The sequence below is a fragment of the Grampus griseus genome (genome assembly GCF_964374135.1).
Source record: "Grampus griseus genome assembly, chromosome: 1".
Lineage (NCBI taxonomy): Eukaryota > Metazoa > Chordata > Mammalia > Artiodactyla > Delphinidae > Grampus > Grampus griseus.
The window spans coordinates 31,555,609-31,574,261 of record NC_139017.1 but is presented as its reverse complement, the minus strand read 5'-3'; the positions used below and the strand labels follow the sequence as shown (position 1 = coordinate 31,574,261).

At 40.1% G+C, this 18,653-nt stretch overlaps 1 long non-coding RNA gene across 1 annotated transcript in view; it reads left to right on the top strand.

The window, feature by feature from the left end:
- LOC309838555 overlaps positions 1–13,273 on the top strand; it is a 43,481-nt gene extending 30,208 nt beyond the window's left edge. Inside the window, exon 3 of the long non-coding RNA XR_014298361.1 lies at positions 13,031–13,273. This is a non-coding gene — a long non-coding RNA (uncharacterized lncRNA). The remainder of the gene's footprint in view (positions 1–13,030) is intronic.
- Positions 13,274–18,653: the final 5,380 nt, after the last annotated feature.

Here is an 18,653-nt window from a genome sequence, read left to right as displayed (position 1 = left end):
CCTATTTTCTGTTGTTTTGTGGGTATTCCAGCCTCTTTTCTCCATCTTGGATCCTTTGCTACCTATGAAAGGAGAAAGAGCTTCTATCAGCCTTGGGATCCTCTTTTCTCTGGGTTCACCTTTGTTTCTTGAAAACTCCAAAACATTCCTTAGCTTTTATGGTTCTCCTTTGTGCAGCCTTCTATAAATACCCATCTTTTCCCGAGCAAATAAAAGCAAGGACATAGCTGGGCAGTTCCTTCTGGGCTTAAGAGTCTTTGATGATTACTCCCAAACAAAGCTCAGAGCTGCTAACATTCCCAATTGACTGTAGGGACCTTAGAGTGGGTCTTGATGGCTCTTTGAAAAGGATTAAGTCTTCTTTTCCTCTTTCAGAATTAACCTCCTTAATTCTAGAAATCTTGGAGGCAGTTTCACAGCTTTAGCCTATGTCTCTGCCCTTCATTAAAAGCAATGTCTCGGGCTTCCCTGGTGGCGCAGTGGTTGAGAGTCCGCCTGCCAATGCAGGGGACGCGGGTTCGTGCCCCGGTCCGGGAGGATCCCACATGCCGCGGAGCGGCTGGGCCCATGAGCCATGGCCGCTGAGCCTGCGCGTCCGGAGCCTGTGCTCCGCAACGGGAGAGGACACAACAGTGAGAGGCCTGCGTACCGCAAAAAAAAAAAAAAAAAAAAAAAAAACAAAGATGTGATACAGTAACATATATGCATTTTTATTAATCCATTAAATAACAAGATCTAGGAATGTGTGATAGTTAATTTTATGTGTTAACTTGACTGGGCACTAGGTGCCCAAGTATTTGGTCAAACATTCCTGGTGTGTCTGTGAGTGTGTTTCTGGATGACATTAGTATTTGAATTAGTAGACAAGCAAAGCAGATTGCCCTCCCCAATGTAGGTGGGCCTCATCCAATCCATTGCAGGCCTGAATAGAATAAAAATGCTGAGTAAGGGAGAATTCATTCGCTCTCTGCCTGACTGTCTTCAAGCTGGGACACTGGTATTCTGTCTTGAGGCTCAGACTTGGACTAAAACTTACATCATTGGCTCTCCTGGGTCTCAGGCCTCCAGACTCAGACTAGAACTATACCATCAGCTTTCCTGGGTCTCCAGCCTGCCAACTGCAAATCTTGGGACTATCATAATTTCAAAGTAGTAATGATTATATGAGTGTAAACAGTATCTTGAGGTATGTTACAACATGTATATAACAACTATAATATTATATGAATATACCTGGGACATAATTCACAGGAGCTGCTAATACTACTGTGATTTGTTGCCTACATTCATAACTAAATAAAGGAAATATTAACTTTCAGTTGGGGTTAGTGAAAATAAAGACATAATTTGTTTCCCATGTTGGTTGGAGAACACTGTTGGTTCTCTGCCTGATCTCCTCAGATCCTTTGTAGGGGTTCCACCTGCTAATCCCACAGTTTCTATTACCTTTGCTTTACCAGCTTTCACCTGAGACATTTCAGAGCACTGTCCTTGGGCTATGGGAGCCCTTTGTCTACAGATGTAGAAATTTGGAAATGCATGGGTGTTTAAGTCCAGAGGGCAGCCATGGCCAGTAAGTGACTGGTGAGGATGTATGACAACCCAGCTTCTTTGCTTTGAGGTATAACATATGCTCCAGAGTTCCCCTGTTGGATCAAGCTGAGGTTGGAACTTTGCCTAAAATTGCATCCTATCATTATTCTGTTTTTCCCTCATTCCTGGTTAATCCTTAATAAGTCACTTGCACGTGAATCCTCATTTCAGTGTCTGCTTCCAGACAACTTGACTTAATACACCATCCAAGTTACAAATCCTTAGGTCAAGAATCCCTGCTCTAGGAAAGTGGTTGGAAAGAGTTTGAATACTAGTGTATTTGAGTTTTAACTTTCTGCTCTCAGCAAGTTATTCTTGAAAGAGATGAGTGTAGGCTAGAATTGAGCTGGACTCAATTCAGGCAGAGATCAAAGAGGATGAGGAAAACCCAGAGATCATGAGCCTTATAGGGCTGGGAAATCCTATGGCTTCTGGATTCCAAATATTAAGGGATAAGATTTAAAAAAAGCCTTGAGAGAAAAAGGCTCAGCAAGACTACTAAGTAAACAAAATGACAGCTGTGCGGCAATTAGGCAATTACGGATGTTTTGTTCTCTGCCAGCCCTTAAGGTAACCACTTTTTAGGTGAAAGAGCAAATCATGAGGTAAAGAAGCAAAGAATTAAGATGACCCTGAGAAATGGATCTAGATGTAGCAAATAAAAATACAGGATACCCAATATTTTATCTGGCAACCCTAGGTCTAGTAAATAACTTTGGGAGTAGTTACTGGCACCTGAGTCTCAAAGCAAATAGATGAGAAGAGCCAAGTTCTGGAACTTGGAATTGTATTGATAAAGAACCCACAAGCCTAGTCTATAAAGCTTTTGCCTATCCAGGAAATTTTAAAACAGTTCTCAAGCCTCCACATCTGCATGGGCAGGGAGCACACTGTGAAAGCCCCCAAAGATGATGCACTCTCTGACATTGGCTTCAGATGTGGCCATGAAGGATAATGGAAAAGGAAGAGCCTCTTAGAAGAGGGAGCCAGGGACTGCAGAGAAAATTGGGAACAGAAATTCTTCCCAAAGAGCAGGACCATGGTCTAATCAAGGAAATTCTTCCACCCCAAGACAGAGGTCTTCACAGTGCCTGCGCAGCTGGTTTTCACAATTGCAAAGGACTGGCAACTGTGTGTTACCTCCTGTTCTTCTTGTTCCTGAATGGGGGTTGGTTTGTTTGTTTGTTTTACTGTGGATAGTATGTCCTAGCTCTGTCATTGAATGTAGGGGATGGGAGAGGACAATTTACAAAAAACTTGTTTTCCTAATTCTAAAGTCATCAGACCATGAGGAGCTATACCCAGACCTAGTGGAAAATACTGTGTCAGCCAGTGATCCTGGATTTTGAGCTTGATGTAATGACTGGAAGAGACTTTGAGTTGTTTCCCTTGGTGCAGAAAGAGGATTGTGTTCTGTATATGGTAAAAAGGATGAAATGGATATTTGATGGCCAGAAGAGAAGACTGTGGCAGAGACCAAACCCATGTTCTCTTCTTCCTGGGCACATAGTTTGACAACAGTTCCTAGTCTTTCTTGCAGTTAGGTGTGCCCATTTGTCTGAAAAATATAGTAACTTCTAGGCCGGGTCCATAAAAACTTCCCAGGATTGGGGAATTCCCTGGTGGTCCAGTGGCTAGAGCTCGGTGCTTTCACTGCCAGGGCCCAGGTTCAATCCCTGGTCGGGGAACTAAGATCCCACCAGCCATGCAGCATGGCCAAAAACAAACAAAAAGCTTCCCAGGAGTGACCCTTCATGCTTGTCCCCTATCCCCGACTTCTGATCACTGGAAGGTAATGATCCCCAGAGCAACCTTGGGAACACAATATTGAAGGTGGCAGAACCACACGGAGGAACTTGGGTACTTGAGTCACCATTCAGAGGAGAGCTGCCTAAGAGAACCACCTAAACAGAAACACACACTTTGGACTGTTGGGTGAATGAAGATTATGCTAAACTACTGAGATTTTGCTGACTCACCTAATATTAAGGTTAAGCGGCTCTCAAAATATGGCCCCAGACCAGCAGCGTCAGTATCACCTGGCAACTTGTTAGAAATCCAAATTTTCAGTCTCTTACCCAGATCAGAACTCCGGAGATGGGGCCCAGCCAGCCTCCAGTTGATCCTGATGCACACTGAAGTTTGAGAACGACTGACTAAGGAAACAGCTGGTGTTAACTAATACAATATCCAAGTGGGCAGTCCCTAAAGTGGACCAGTTTACTGTTCCTATTGTTTCACAGTGATGCTACTGACCACTGGTCTAACTCTACTGACAGAAGATACTGGTACCCTTCTGACCCTGATCTCAGCACAGGCCATGATAGAAGCTTGAGGGAGGATGGTCCTTTTCATTCAGTGATAAGCTCATCTAAGGTTGATTTTCAAAGGGGTTTCATTGGTGCTCGTTTTTCTCAGACCCATTACCTCATAGACCAGGCACCACAAGAGCACTGTGTCAGTTAGGATGATCGACTTGTCCTGGTTTGCCTGGGACTTTCCTGGTTTTAACAATGAAAGTTTCTTGTTCTAGGAGACGATCCCCTGTCTCAGACCATCTGGGACTGTAATAGGGAAGAACCTTCATTCTATTACAAGTTAATCACTAAGGGGTGCTGCCTATAAGCTTAAATTATACAAAACGGCCCATCTCTGGGAACCCTGCCTTCCAGGTAATAAGCATTAAGCTAAAATACCTTTGTTTAGCTCACAGGAATCATCCTGACCAGGCCCACCTGTGAATGACTGCAAGCAGGAAGAAATGAACATATCCCCTCTGGAGGCTGACCAGAACCAGAAAATGTTTGACTTTACTCCCTTCCCTTTTAGTATAAAAGAACCCTGAATTCTGACTCAGGCAAGATGGTTCTTTGGAACACGAGTCCACCATCTTCTCGGTCTGCCAGCTTTCCAAATAAAGTCGCTAATCCTTGCTCCAGTGACTCGTCTCTTGATCTGTGGGCCTGTCACACAGCAAGCAGTATGAGCTTGGACTTGGTAACAGGATGTTTGGCCACCTTAGTCAATGTGGGTTGAAATGTTCACCATTTGTGACCCAGAGCCTTTTCTCTCACAAGGGTGATCCATAACTCAACAAGTCAGGAAACTTTTTATTTTCAACTCCCAAACACAAAAGTCCTAATTACAGTATCTTTCCAAGATAATTGACCTACTCATCTTTGAAGCCAGTTACCCTGACTGTCTTATAGTTCTCTGCACACCTGCTTTTGTGGATGTGTGATTGCCGGGGTAGGGGTGGGGGATCTCTTTCATGGTCAATGGATAAAGATGACCAAGGTAACTTTCAAGTGCTTATCTCACTAAAGGGAGGGAGGAAGGGTAGGTACATTGATGTGTACCCCAACTTTATTTTTTATTAAAATTTTTTTTTGCATTTTATTTTATTTTATTTTTTATTGAGGTATAGTTGATTTACAATATTATGTAAGTTTCAGGTGTACAACATAGTTAAAATTTTTAATGTTATTAAAAATTTATAGTTATTAAAAACTATTGGCTATATTTCCTTTGCTGTACAATACATCCTGTAGCTTATTTATTTTATACTGTATCCCAACTTTATAATGCAAGGTAGAATGTTAACTTTGCTGTGAATAATACACAAGATAAGGATTTCTTGGGACTTCCCTGGTGGTGCAGTGGTTAAGAATCCGCCTGCCAATGCAAGGGACACGGGTTCAATCCCTGGCCCAGGAAGACCCCACATGCTGTGGAGTAACTAAGCCCGTGCTCTAGAGCCCACAAGCCACAACTACTGAGCCTGCATGCCACAACTACTGAAGCCTGCACTCCTAGAGCCCGTGCTCCGCAACAAGAGAAGCCTCTGCAGTGAGAAGACCGTGCACTGCATTGAAGAGTAGCCTCCACTCGCCACAACTAGAGAAAGCCTACACACAGCAATGAAGACCCAACCCAGCCAAAAATAAAAATAAAGAAATGCACATCCTCTATTAAAAAAAAAAAAGATAAGCATTTCTTCTTTCCTTAATTTCTTTAGGACTCATTCAGAGCACTGGTTTTCAATGGTGGGTGTGGGGTACATATCTAAGTTAAGTGGGGGAGATTTTTTTTTTTTTTTTCAGTATGCAGGCCTCTCACTGTTGCGGAGCACAGGCTCCGGACGCGCAGGCTCAGCGGCCATGGCTCACGGGCCCAGCGGCTCCGCGGCACGTGGGATCTTCCCGGACCGGGGCACGAACCCGTGTCCCCTGCATCGGCAGGCGGACTCTCAACCACTGCGTCACCAGGGAAGCCCTGGGGAGATATTTTTTGAAGTACAAATCCTCCAGTGATGTGGAATGCTGACTGGCCCTTAAATCCTGCCTGCTTCAAACTCATTAAAAACCTGGGGTTGGTTCCAGGACCATCTTCGGATTTGGGGTCCAATTCCATTTTAAATAAGAACCTTAATGTTCAGGCTTATGTACAATTACATGAAGTTTTAGCAACTTAGGGAGGGAAATTCTAAAATGCATTCAAATGGTTTGGGTTGATCCAGCACATGAAGATTAAGTGACCTCTCACACTGTTTTAATCCTACATTATGACCTTGTAGCAGTAACTATCTGTGAAGGAAAAGAATGATGACAAATGAAGATGAACTCATTATTTTATAATGGCTTGATAACATCATCATTACAGGAAGAAGTCCATGGACTTTGGAGCCAAACTACCTAAGTTTGAATTGTAGCTCTGCTACTTACTAGATATGTGACCTTTGGGCAAGTAATTTCATCTCTGCCTCAATGTCCTCATCTGCCCATTTAACCGAGCAGTTATAACAAAGGCACAATATTGAGCAATAAAAAAATCCTTTTAAAAAGGGATGGAAATGGGGGAAACAAGTCTGAATACTTACGCTGGTTTATTTGTGCCCTGTGACTTTATTTATTATTCTCACATCTCCCAGTTTGCAACCTAGTTCACGTGTGCCAAATGTTTGTAGAATCATATAAATTGAGCTTATTTATGTTCTGTTTAGAATTCTGAGGCATGATTAGACTCTTTGATCTATGTTGACCAAAGAAAAATGTATGTCTTCAAATAATGACTGCTCTGGAAAAGTCCTCGGTAGCAAATAGCGACAGATTTCTTCTATCCAAAGAGGACACCTAGAGGTTACTTTTGTAACGTGGTTGCCTATCCTGAAATGCTTTCCAAATTCTGTTCTTCACAGATCCAATCATAAATCATTCATCACAGATCCAGTAAGTCCAAGTAGAATAAATGTTAATGTGTAGCTAATCTTTAAGGAGAGGAAATAGACCAAAAGAGGTTACATTTGTTTTCCAGGCACAGTAGAAGTACATTACAAGGTACAGAAGAGCTTTCAAATGTGATAGGTGGAGGGAACAGTTATGAAGGAATGTTTGGGGGACATTTGGGGAAATCTGAGTATTGACTGAATGTTGGGTGACGTTATTGAGTTCATGATGATATTTTAGGTATAGTTAGGGCATTGTGCTCCTGTAGGAGAATGTTTCTGTTCTAGGAGATGCAGGCTGACATATTCAAGGGTAATGTACAGTTGTCTGAAACCTAGTTTCAGATGTTTTGGCAAAAGGGAAGTGTCCACACATGGAGAGAGATGAAGCAGGTGTAGCAAGATGTCAACAGTTGGTGAATCTAGGTGGGGAGGAATATGAAGCTTCATTATACTGTTCTTCCAGCTTTTCTGCACACTCAATTTTTTCCCAAAAGTTTCAAATTATAATGAAGCATTGAGCTAAATCACTTAAAATGTTAACTGAATTTGTATCTTAACTTGTGACATCTCTTGTGCTGTTTTGTTCCTGTGTTGATATTTAACTTTTTAAGTCTTATATTCCCACTGTATTGTAATCACTCACATGATTATCCACTGCTCTTTGTATCTCTCATAGGAGACACAGCAAACACTCACAAATATTTGCTGACGCTTGAAAAAAACCTGATAGAAAACTTCATAGCTCCCCACTTGTGCCCTGCTCTCACTGACCTTATTTAGGGCCCGGAGGATGTTTCCTTCTGCCCTTTCTCCAACCCCCAGCTTCCCCTGGCTGACTCACGTTCATCTTCCAGATTCCCATTCTAGTGGAAGCCTTCCTTGCCCCGCCTCTGTGCTCTTAGGTCATTTCCTGTCTCTTAGCACTTCATTATATTATAGTGTCTGTTATCTCAGCTGAATACCCCATTAGACTATAGTTTTCTTGAGAAGGGATTTTTTTTTTTTTTTTTTGGCCTTTTCACAGCTGTAACCTTAGACCTGACACAGTATCTGGCACATAGTAAGAACTTAATAAATATTTAGTGACTGAATGGCCAATGCTAGAGTGGCCAACTTTTTAGAGAGCCAAACTGGAATACTGCCCTACCAGATGGCCCCCCCTCCCCAAATATATGTGTGTGTGTGTAAACTATACACATATGTGTTATTAATTTCATATAAAACATTTTAAAATAAGTGTTTATTTTGTATCAAAGTTTTAGGAAAAGATACAATAATGCGTGTTAATCCATGTTAACTTGTTTGGTATGGCCTAACTAATTCAGTTCAGTCTATTTTAGACTGAGTATTGATGTCTTTGGGGGAGAGGAGAAAACTTATGATTGATTTAGAAGTACTTGCCTTTCTCACTCTGGATTTGTGAGATTCTGAGTCAGAGCTTTCACTTCCCCTTCACAATGTTCAATTCCAAATTCTTTTCTGCAGATTGTGTAGTATGCTCTGTTTTGGTTATTTACTTTCTTAATTGTGCTGCATGGCTCCTTCCATCTACCTCTCATTAAAATAACACAGTTGTCTAACTTTCTTTTTCATGTTTAGATGATGCCGGTGTAGGTGTTGTAATTGTTATTTTTCATTACCTGAATTCTTAGAAAATTCACAGTATTCACAGTGTTAATAGTTAAACTAGTACTATCTTGATACAAAGCATAATAGTTAATCCACAGGCAAAGCCAAAAATGGATTGTTACAAGGCATTTAAATTGCCCACTTAAATTGTATCACTCCTGGCAAGGCAACAATGGATGATTCATTATTGTGAACTGGTAATTAAGGTTGCCAACATCAGCTTCAGGAGTAAAAACGGCAACCAGTGACTACACAGGTGGGGTAGTTTGTGTTGGGAGCCATTTGACTCTAAAAACAGTGTTGCTTTCAGACTGTATTTTTGTGGGCTGCCACAAGGCTTTTGCAGGTTTCCCCCAACCTGTTGCACCAGTGTGGAAACTTTGTGTCCTGTGGAGGGGTTTCCCATTAAGTGGGACTTTTCAGTGCTACAACCCTGGCAAACTAGGACCATTGATCACCCTAGTACTGGCAGCAATCCCTAAAATGTCAGAAAGACATAAGCAAAGAGAACGTCAATAATCAATTTTCAGAAATATGTTCCTTTGAGACTGTAAAATCAATTCTTAACCAAAAGCTAATTAATAGGTAACTTGTCAGCATATATCAAAAAAAGCAGTAACCACTGAAGACAGCCATGGTTCATTAAAAACAATTCTAATGTACTGTTGTTCATTTTAAAGTACCCTTGTTTCAGGACATACTGTGTAGCACAGGGAACTCTACTCAATATTCTGTGATAACCTATATGAGAGGAGAATCTAAAAAAGAATGAATATATGTGTATGTATAACTGAATCACTTTGCTGTACACCTGAAACTAACACAACATTGTAAACCAACTATACTGCAATAAAATTAAAATATGAAAAAAATAAAATACCATTGTTTCTTTTCTCGATAAGTTTATTAGATTAGTCAATGAGGGTAAATTCATAGACCCATATATGTTGATTTTTTTTTTTTGGTAAGGCATTTAAACTGTCAACTGAAAAAATGCACAACCTAAAAGTTGAGAATTATGTTTATGCAAGGACATTACTGAGGACTATAGCCCGGGAAGATGCCTCTCAGACAGCTCTGACGACTGTTCCAAAGAGGTAAGGGAGGAGCCAGGATACATAGAAATTTTTGCTGAAAAAAACCCGTAGTCGAACATCAAAAGATTACTGCTAATCACACACGAAAAACAAACGTCTCAAGTTAATGATTTTAGTGTTTTTCTATGTATGGGAAGATGCAAGAGTCTGGGCTTGTTAAATTTATTCCCTTGATATGCATCTTAACTATCTAGGGCCAGTATCCTGTTTTTCTCCATCCCAAATTCCCCTCAGGGTGCACCGTTGGGGGTGGCTGCAGCAGTGGCTGATGGCTTTATGGCCACAATATGCTTCGTTTACTGAAGAGGCAGGTGACATTCCTTGTCCACAGAACTATTTGAGAGTACGTTGCTGATGAGATGTGCCATTATTCCTTAGTACATTAGTGTGTATTTCCTATAAGCATTCTCTTGTATAATCACAATACAACTATCAGAATCAGAAAATTAACATGCATACATAGGTACCTTGTACTTCAGACCCTATTCAAGTTTTGCGAAATGTTTCTTAGAATAAACAGACCAATCCAGGATGATGTTGTCTTTAGATTGTGGTGCCTCTTTAGTCTCTCTCATTCTGAAATAGTTCCCCAGTCTTCCCTTGACTTTCATGATGCACTTTTGCAGATTACAGAATGTAGAATATCTCTCATTTTGGGGTTTCAGTGTTTCCTGATGATTAGATCCAGACTCATTTTTGGTAGGAATATCCATGTTCTCTCCTTGCAACCTATCAGCGGGACCATGATTTTGATTAGTCATGGTGACGTTATTTATTTTGATCATTTAATTAAGATGGTATCTGCCAGTCTTCTCCATCGTAGTGTCTCTTGATTAATAATTACTTATGAATAAGTATTTTTTAGGGAGGTTCTTGAAACATGTACATAACTCGTGACTTATCAAACTTTCAAATTATTTATATATTCATTTATATAAGTATGGACTCATGGCTTCCTATTCTATTCAATAGTTTTCTCCCTTTCCATATCTCTAACCTCCTTCTCAAATAGTGAGAAACCTGGATTCCATTATCCTGACTATATTTACTTTTTTCCTAATTATTTATTTTGATGCTTGTATTTTCCAGATTTGTAAATGAGAGCCCGTTCAAGCTAGCCTTTGCGTTCTTTTGACATGCCCCACCTTCTCTGAGCATTGCCTTCTGGCATAGCTCTAGAGTCAGCTATTTTCCTGTCCCAGACCTGTTTCAGACCATTTCTCTAAGAAGTTCTGGTTCCTTTTAGTAGAGAATTGTATTTAGAAGCCAAGATCTAGGCACTAGATGTGCTATTGCTATTGGGGTGTTTCTGATCTCAAATCTTTTCATGGATAGAGTAGGGAATATTATATATTTTAAATTACATATCATATTTCATAATTAGTAATAAAAACAGATGTACATTTCCATCTATGTACATGAATACACCCAGGGCTGGCATCGTGGGCGTGAGACCTGTGTGGTTACACAGGGCCCCTCACTTAGAAAGACAGCTGCACTTGGTTTAATGCTCTGCTCTCACCATCTTGAAATTCTTAATTTTGAACAATGGACCCCACATTTCCATTTTGCACAGAGCTCTACAAATTAAGTAGTCAGTTCTGAATACACCATAGGGTTCCTTTTAGTTTTTTCTCTTTCTATTTCTGTAACTCCTTTCTCTGATAGTAAGAAACCTGGCTGAAATTATGAATAAATTTACTTATTTGATTATGCCCCTTCTAGGTAACGAATTTCCCATAACTACTGCTTCCTCCCTGATGTGGATACTCTCTTCATGGCATCTAGGCTATGACACCCCATGCTGAGCCACCACTTCCACATGGTTGCACTTCCCACAATATTCAGGTTCTGACAGTTCATGCAAGACTGCTTCTCCATGGAGATGCCCTGCTCACCCCACTTGGACTCTGACACTCTCTTTCCCCACTGGCTGGCTGTCCTCCCCACACAAATTCTCCTTTACTTTGCTGGGCCTCTGACAACCCATTCCAAGCTGCCCCTCTGTAGGTATAGTGTTTATACAAACGAAGAAACAAATGGATATAGACTAGCCTAGAATAGAGAATATGAGTATATCACAAGAGTAAGCACTGTTTCCTGAAACTTTTTAAAGTTCAGTCATATATCAATGTATGTGTATGTATGTGTGTGAACATACATGCATGTATGTGTGTGTATAACTGAATTGTATTGTAAAATATACTTTTTACTATGGAGCAGGGTAAAATAAAATTCAAAAACCACTGGTACATACAGTATGATCCCAATTTTGCTTGAAAAAAGCAGACCCCGCCTCTATACACAAAGTAACAATATGAGGTGATGGATGTGTTAACTAACATTATTGTGGTAATCATTTCACCTTGTATACCTTAACCTTATACGGTGCTATATGTCGATTATAACTCAATAAAGCTGGAGAAAAAAAGTGAACCAACTTTTAACAACTGAGGGGAGGCTTAAAGGACAACTTTCATTTCTTAATCTATGTTCTGTATTACTTTAATTCTTAGGACAGAGGAAGTTGTGTATTTATTTTAAAAATAAAATTAAAAATGTGTGTGTGTGTGTATATATATATATATATATATATATATATATATATACACACACACAAACAAAGGAAAAAACTGAAAGGAAAAACACCAAAAATATTTATATCTGAATGGTGGTATTATAGACAACATTTGCATTCTTCTTTATAATTTTATACATTTTCTAAGTCTCCTGAAATGAGAATTTATTACTCTGGTAGTTTTCCATTTACATTTTCAAGAGAAATATATTTGACAAATTATTTGTAGAAATGATAGAAAGTAGAAATTTCTAATGTTCTATTAATAAATACTTAATGGCCACTTTGTGTATACCAGGCACTGTACTAAGTTGTTGGGAATACGCTGGTAAATGAGATCAACCCACTTCCTGCCCTCATGGACTTAGAATCTAATGAGGAAGACAGCTATTAAACAAGTAATTACAATAATGTGGGATAAGCGTTGGTAGCAGGTATTGAATTTCTTTGAAAGTGCGTAGCAGCGTGAAGGTGAGGTAATCTAACCTAGACTAGGGTTTGGGAAGTCTTCCTAGGGGAAGACTTAGGCTAAGAGCTAAGAGCTAAGTAGGAGTTAGCCAGGCAACCTGAAAAAAGGACTGCATTTTAGGCAGAGGGAATATTGAGAAGTAAGTTCAGCTTTCTTCTTTTGCTGAAAGCAGACTCACAAGAGATGTAGTTGTGGAGCTGGAGAGGAAACAAGGAAGCTGAGGAAGGTCTGGCAAACCCTCTTAAGGGAAACATGCGAAAATGTCTTTGCAGCTTCTTCCATCTGCACTTGCAGCTTTTCTAGATAGCTCAATGGAAAATATAGTAGTTCTTGAAGCCACTAAACTAGTCACTTATTCACTAAAGGGAGACACTTGTGTGTACAATAAAGGACGGCACTTCTATGAGATTTTCAGCTTCTTTTTTTTTTTTTTTCAGGTCTTCGTTTATTGCTAAAGGTTTCTCTTCAATTGTGAGAAAGTTTATTACTGATCACTTCAAAACATTAACATGCTGGGAAAGATCCTAATGGAGTAGCACAACTTACGTGTCTACAGACATCATTCTCCAATTTGCCATTTATGGATGAGTAATAGGCATTAAATAAACATGGTATTTTATGGCATTTGTATTGACTGTATTGGTTGTATTGATTAGGATTATAACAGAAAAACAGCTCAAACTAGCTTAAGAAAAAAAATGGATTATAAATATAAATGCTTGTTTTTTCTCCCTGCATATCAATTCCCTCCTCTTCTCTGATCCAAATGAGGGGAAACATGGCTGCCAAAATATCTTGCACTTTACATCTCACAGTCCAAGTTCTCAAAGAGGGGCTGGCCTCTCTCAATTCCAATTCCAAAATGTCCAGGGGAGGATTGTAATTGGCCAAGCTTGGGTCAGCTGACCATCCCTAGACCAATCACTATGGCTGGGGGTTTGAGAGTGAGGCAATTTTGTGTTGTTCTGAGAGCTTCACATACATTAACTCCTCATACAACCCTTGAAGGTATACATTATTATTAACCTCATATTATAGGTAAGGAAATTCAGAGAGGAGTTTTCAGAAGGAAGGCATAAACATTGTAGCAAATGCTGAAGTTTGCCCAAAGAAAATGGTAGCACTTCTGGTATTCCCCTTCCCGCCTTTTCTGGTATTCCCCTTCCCCCCTTTTCTGGTAACTCTTCCCCATTACCCCATCCAGAGAAGTTTTCATGTTCTTCTGTGACTTGCTGTTTTATTTTTCAGTAAACTTTGGAGATCTTTTTAAGCCCTATATACCTATTTCATTCTTTTTTTTTCAACCAGTGCTTAGTATTACATTAACTATTCCTATGTTGATGAACAGTTACTTTGGGTTAAATTTTTCACTATTAGAAACAATACTGTGGGATGAATTGGGAGATTGGGATTGACAGATATACACTAATATGTATAAAATAGATAACTAATAAGAACCTGCTGTATAAAAAAATAAATAAAATAAAATTCAAAAAAAAAAAGTAGAATGAGGCATAAAAAAAAAAAAGAAACAGTACTGTGTGGAACTTCCCTGGTGGTCCAGTGGTAAGGAATCCACCTTACAATGCAGGGGACGCGGGTTAGATCCCTGGTCAGGGAACTAGGATCCCACATGCTGCGGGGCAATTAAGCCCGTGCACCACAACTACTGAGCTGGTATGCCTCAACTAGAGAGCCCGTGTGCTGCAAAGTACAGAGCCCACCCGCCCTGGAGCCTGTGCACCACAACTAGAGAAGAGAAAACCTGCACGCTGCAACTAGAGAGAAGCCCACGCGCTGCAACAAAACATCGCACATGCCTCAGCAAAGATCCTGCATGCCGCAACTAAGACCCGACGCAGCCAAAAATAAATAAATAATAAATAAGTCTTAAAAAACAAACAAACAAACAAAACAATACTGTGGGAATTCCCTGGCGGTCCAGTGGCTAGGACTCCAGGCTTCCACTGCAGGGGGCCACGGGTTAGATCCCTGGTCGGGGAACTAAGATCCTACAAGCCATGTGGCGCAGCCAAAAGAAAACAAAAAACAAAACAAAACAAACAAAACCAATACTGTGACCATACTTGAACATGTATCTTTGTGTAAATGTAAAAGTAATTTTTAGGAATTGCTAGGTAAAAGAATATATGAATTGTACACATAGCATGTATATTGTGTTTACAAACTGAGTATATGTATTGATAGATACTGCTACAAAGACTGGTTTCAATTTACACATGGGCCAGTTTGTCCTTCATACTAACCTCAACAACTCTAAACAGGTAACTTCTAAAGCCTGGGGCATAGATAAGGGTTAATGTGGGCCCAGAGAAGGGACATCTAATCCAGCATGTCAGTTAAGCCTTCTTGGAGGAGGTGACTCCTAAGCTGAGTCTTAAAAAGACAAATAGGAGTTAGACAGTAAAAGAAGTGTGAAATGGATTTAAAAGTTAAAGGATGGAAAATATCTAGTGTTAGTGAGGATTTAGAGCAACCAAAACTCTCCTACATTACTTGTGAGAGTAAAATTGGTGAAGCCACTTTGGAAAACCATTAGATAGTATCTACTAAAGCTAAACATCACGTATCCTTTGTTCCAGAAAAATACCTAACAAAATGCATATCTATGGTCACCAGAAGACATGTACTAGGATATTCATATGAAAGCCATGCTCATCAGCAATAGAATGGATAAGTAAAGTATACTATAATCTCATACAATGAAACACTATACAGCAATGAAAAATAAATGATCTGCAAGTATAAATGAAAATATGAATGAATCTCAAACACATAATATTGGGTGAAAGAAGTCAGACACAATGATTACATACTGTCTGATTCCATTATATAAAGTACAAAAATATGCAAAAATCAATGTATGCTATTAAAGTCAGTATAGTGTTACCTTTGTGGAGTTGGGAGGAAATGCATAGAGACTGAAAGGGAGCATGGAGAAGGCTTCTGAGGTACTGGTAATGTTCTGCTTTTGGACCGAGATGCCGATGACATGGGTGCATTTTAGTTTGTGAAATTCATCAAGCAGTACACACAAACATGCTTTTCTATATGAACATTATGCTTCAATAAAAAGATGGAAATAAGAGAAGGGGATATTTGCTTTCAAGACAGAGGAAACAGCGTAAGTACAGACACAGAGGCTTGGTGAGTTCACCTAGGAGCAGCCCTTAGAATGGAAAGAGAAGGAGACCTTGGGAGTGGGAAGGAGACAGAGGAAATTTACTCAGTAGTGGGAATAAGATTGGCCTGGGTCCCTTCTGATTCTAAGAATCTATGCTTTTATGATTAGCCCAAGGCCATATAGCTAGTTAATTGTCAAAAATTATAAGACCCTATGGAAGACTGAAAACATGACCATAATATTTTGCTGGTCCTCTTATTAAGAGGTGGAGCCTATTTCTCCATCTTTTAAAACTGGGCAGTCCTGTGACTTACCTTCATTAATAGAACGTGGTGGGAGTGATGTTGTGAGAGCCTTGGAGACTAAGACTCAAGAGATGATACAGCTTCCGCTCTTGCTCTCTTAGAATACTGAGCCACTGTGCTTTAAGGAAGCTCAGTGTTATGGCTTGAATTTGTTCCCCAAAATTCATATGTTGAAATCTTAACTCTTTTTTTTTAACATATTTATGAGTATAGTTGCTTTACAATGAAATCTTAACTCTTAGTACCTCACCATATGACATTAAGAAATAGGGTCTTTACAGTACACACACACACACACACACACACACACACACACACACACACACATACACGGAGAATGCCATGTGAAGATGAAGCCAGGGATGGGGTGATGCTATGCACCAAGGAACACCAAAGATTACCAGGAAACCACCCAAAGCCAGGAGGGAAGCAGAGAACAGATTCTCCATCACGGTCCTCAGAACGAACCAACCCTGCTGACACCTTGATCTCAGACTTACAGTCTCCAGAACTATGAGAAAATAAATTTCTGTTGTTTAAGTCACCCTGTGGTACTTTGTTACAGCAGCCCTAGCAAGCTAATATACCTCTTGTTCTCCAATAGGTTAGACTGTTTACATTAGCTTGCTAGGGCTGCCATAACAAAGTACCACAGATTGGGTGAGTTAACAGAAATTTATTTTCTCAATGTTCTGGAGACTGTAAGTCTGAGATCAAGGTGTCAGCAGGGTTGGTTTCTTCTGAGACCTCTCCTTGGTTTGTAGATGGCTGTCTTCTCCCTCTGTCTTCACATGGTCGTCCCTCTGTGTGTCTGTGTCCAAACTTCCTCTTCTTATAAGGACATCAGTCATACTGGATTAGGACCCTCCCTTAGGGCCTCATTTTAACTTATTTACCTCTTTAAAGACCCTATCCTCAAATACAGTCACTTTGTGAGGTACTGGAGGTTAGGGCTTTAACATATGAATAGGGAGGTGGGTATAATTCAGCCCACAAGAGGCCAGTGGAGGAGAACCGAGACAGCAGCACCAAATGCCAGATATGTGAATTGCCAACCTTTCATCTCAGCTGAGCCTCCAGCTGAATGCTGTTACATGAGTGAGCCTAGGTGAAATCGGCAGAAGAACTATTCAGACAATCCACACAATTGCAAGAAGTGATAAATCGCTATTGTTTTAAGCCACTAGGTTTTGGGATTGTTTCTTATTCAGCAATAGATAACTGAAAGAGAAACCCATTTCACATAAATTCTAAGCCAGTCTCAGTTCCACTACACTAGTTAGTGGTAGGCTACATGTTAAATGGATTGTTTAGTCAGCTATTTCATTATTACCATAGAAAAGGAGTGGTACTAATTTACTTTTTTTAATTAAAAACAAATTTTTTTTTTGCGGTATGCGGGCCTCTCACTTTTGTGGCCTCTCCCGTTGCGGAGCACAGGCTCTGGACATACAGGCCCAGTGGCCATGGCTCACGGGCCCAGCCGCTCCGTGGCATGTGGGATCTTCCTGGACCGGGGCACGAACCTGCGTCCCCTGCATCGGCAGGCGGACTCTCAACCACTGTGCCACCAGGGAAGCCCTGGTACTAATTTATTAATTTAAAATGAATAGATATTATTGCTACTAGTAACATTTATATAGCACTTTGTCAATTGTTTGAAATAGTCTCTTAATAATTTATAAAGTTTTTTAATCCAAGAAGTATTGAATCATAGACCCTTGGGGCTAAAAGGAACAAGAGGTCATTTAATCCATCTCCTTATCTTCAAAGAGAATGACTTATTCTATGCCAGCCAGGTAAGAATCCTCCTTCTCACTGTCATCCAAAAAAACTTTAAAAATATCGATCTGTAAATGGAACTGTATTTGGCCCTCTATAGGCCTTTAAAGATTTAATACAACAACAGTTCAAAGACAAACCATACATAAAACCCAAAGTACTGCATGTGCAAACAGCTTAAAAAGAATGGCTAAAAAGGATATGGTATGTACAGGCAATACTCGGACATACTATGGCTTCATTTCCATACCATTGCAATAAAGCAAATATTACAATAAAGTGAGCCAAACAAATTTTTTGGTTTCCCAGTCTATGTGAAAAGTTATGTTTATACTCTACTGGAGTCTATTAACTGTGCAATAGCATTGTGTCTAAAAAAACGCCACAATATACAGACTTCAATTAAAAAATACTTTATTACTAAAAATGCTAATCATCATCTAAGCTTTCAGCGAGTCAGAGAAGTAACATCAAAGATCACTAACCACAGTGGCTCAGTGGTTAAGAATCCACCTGCAGGGGACACAGGTTCAAGCCCTGGTCAGGAAAGATCCCACATGCCGCGGAGCAACTAGGCCCGAGCGCCACAACTACTGAGCCCACGTGCCACAACTCATGAAGACTGTGCATCTAGAGCCTGTGCTCTGCAACAAGAGAAGCCACAACAGAGAAGCCCGTGCACTACAATGAAGAGTAGCCCCCGCTCGCCGCAACTAGAGAAAGCCTGCATGCAGCAGCGAAGACCGAAAGCAGCCAAAAATAATAAAATAGATAAAATAAATAAATTTATTAAAAAAAAGATCACTAACTGGAGATCACCATAACAAA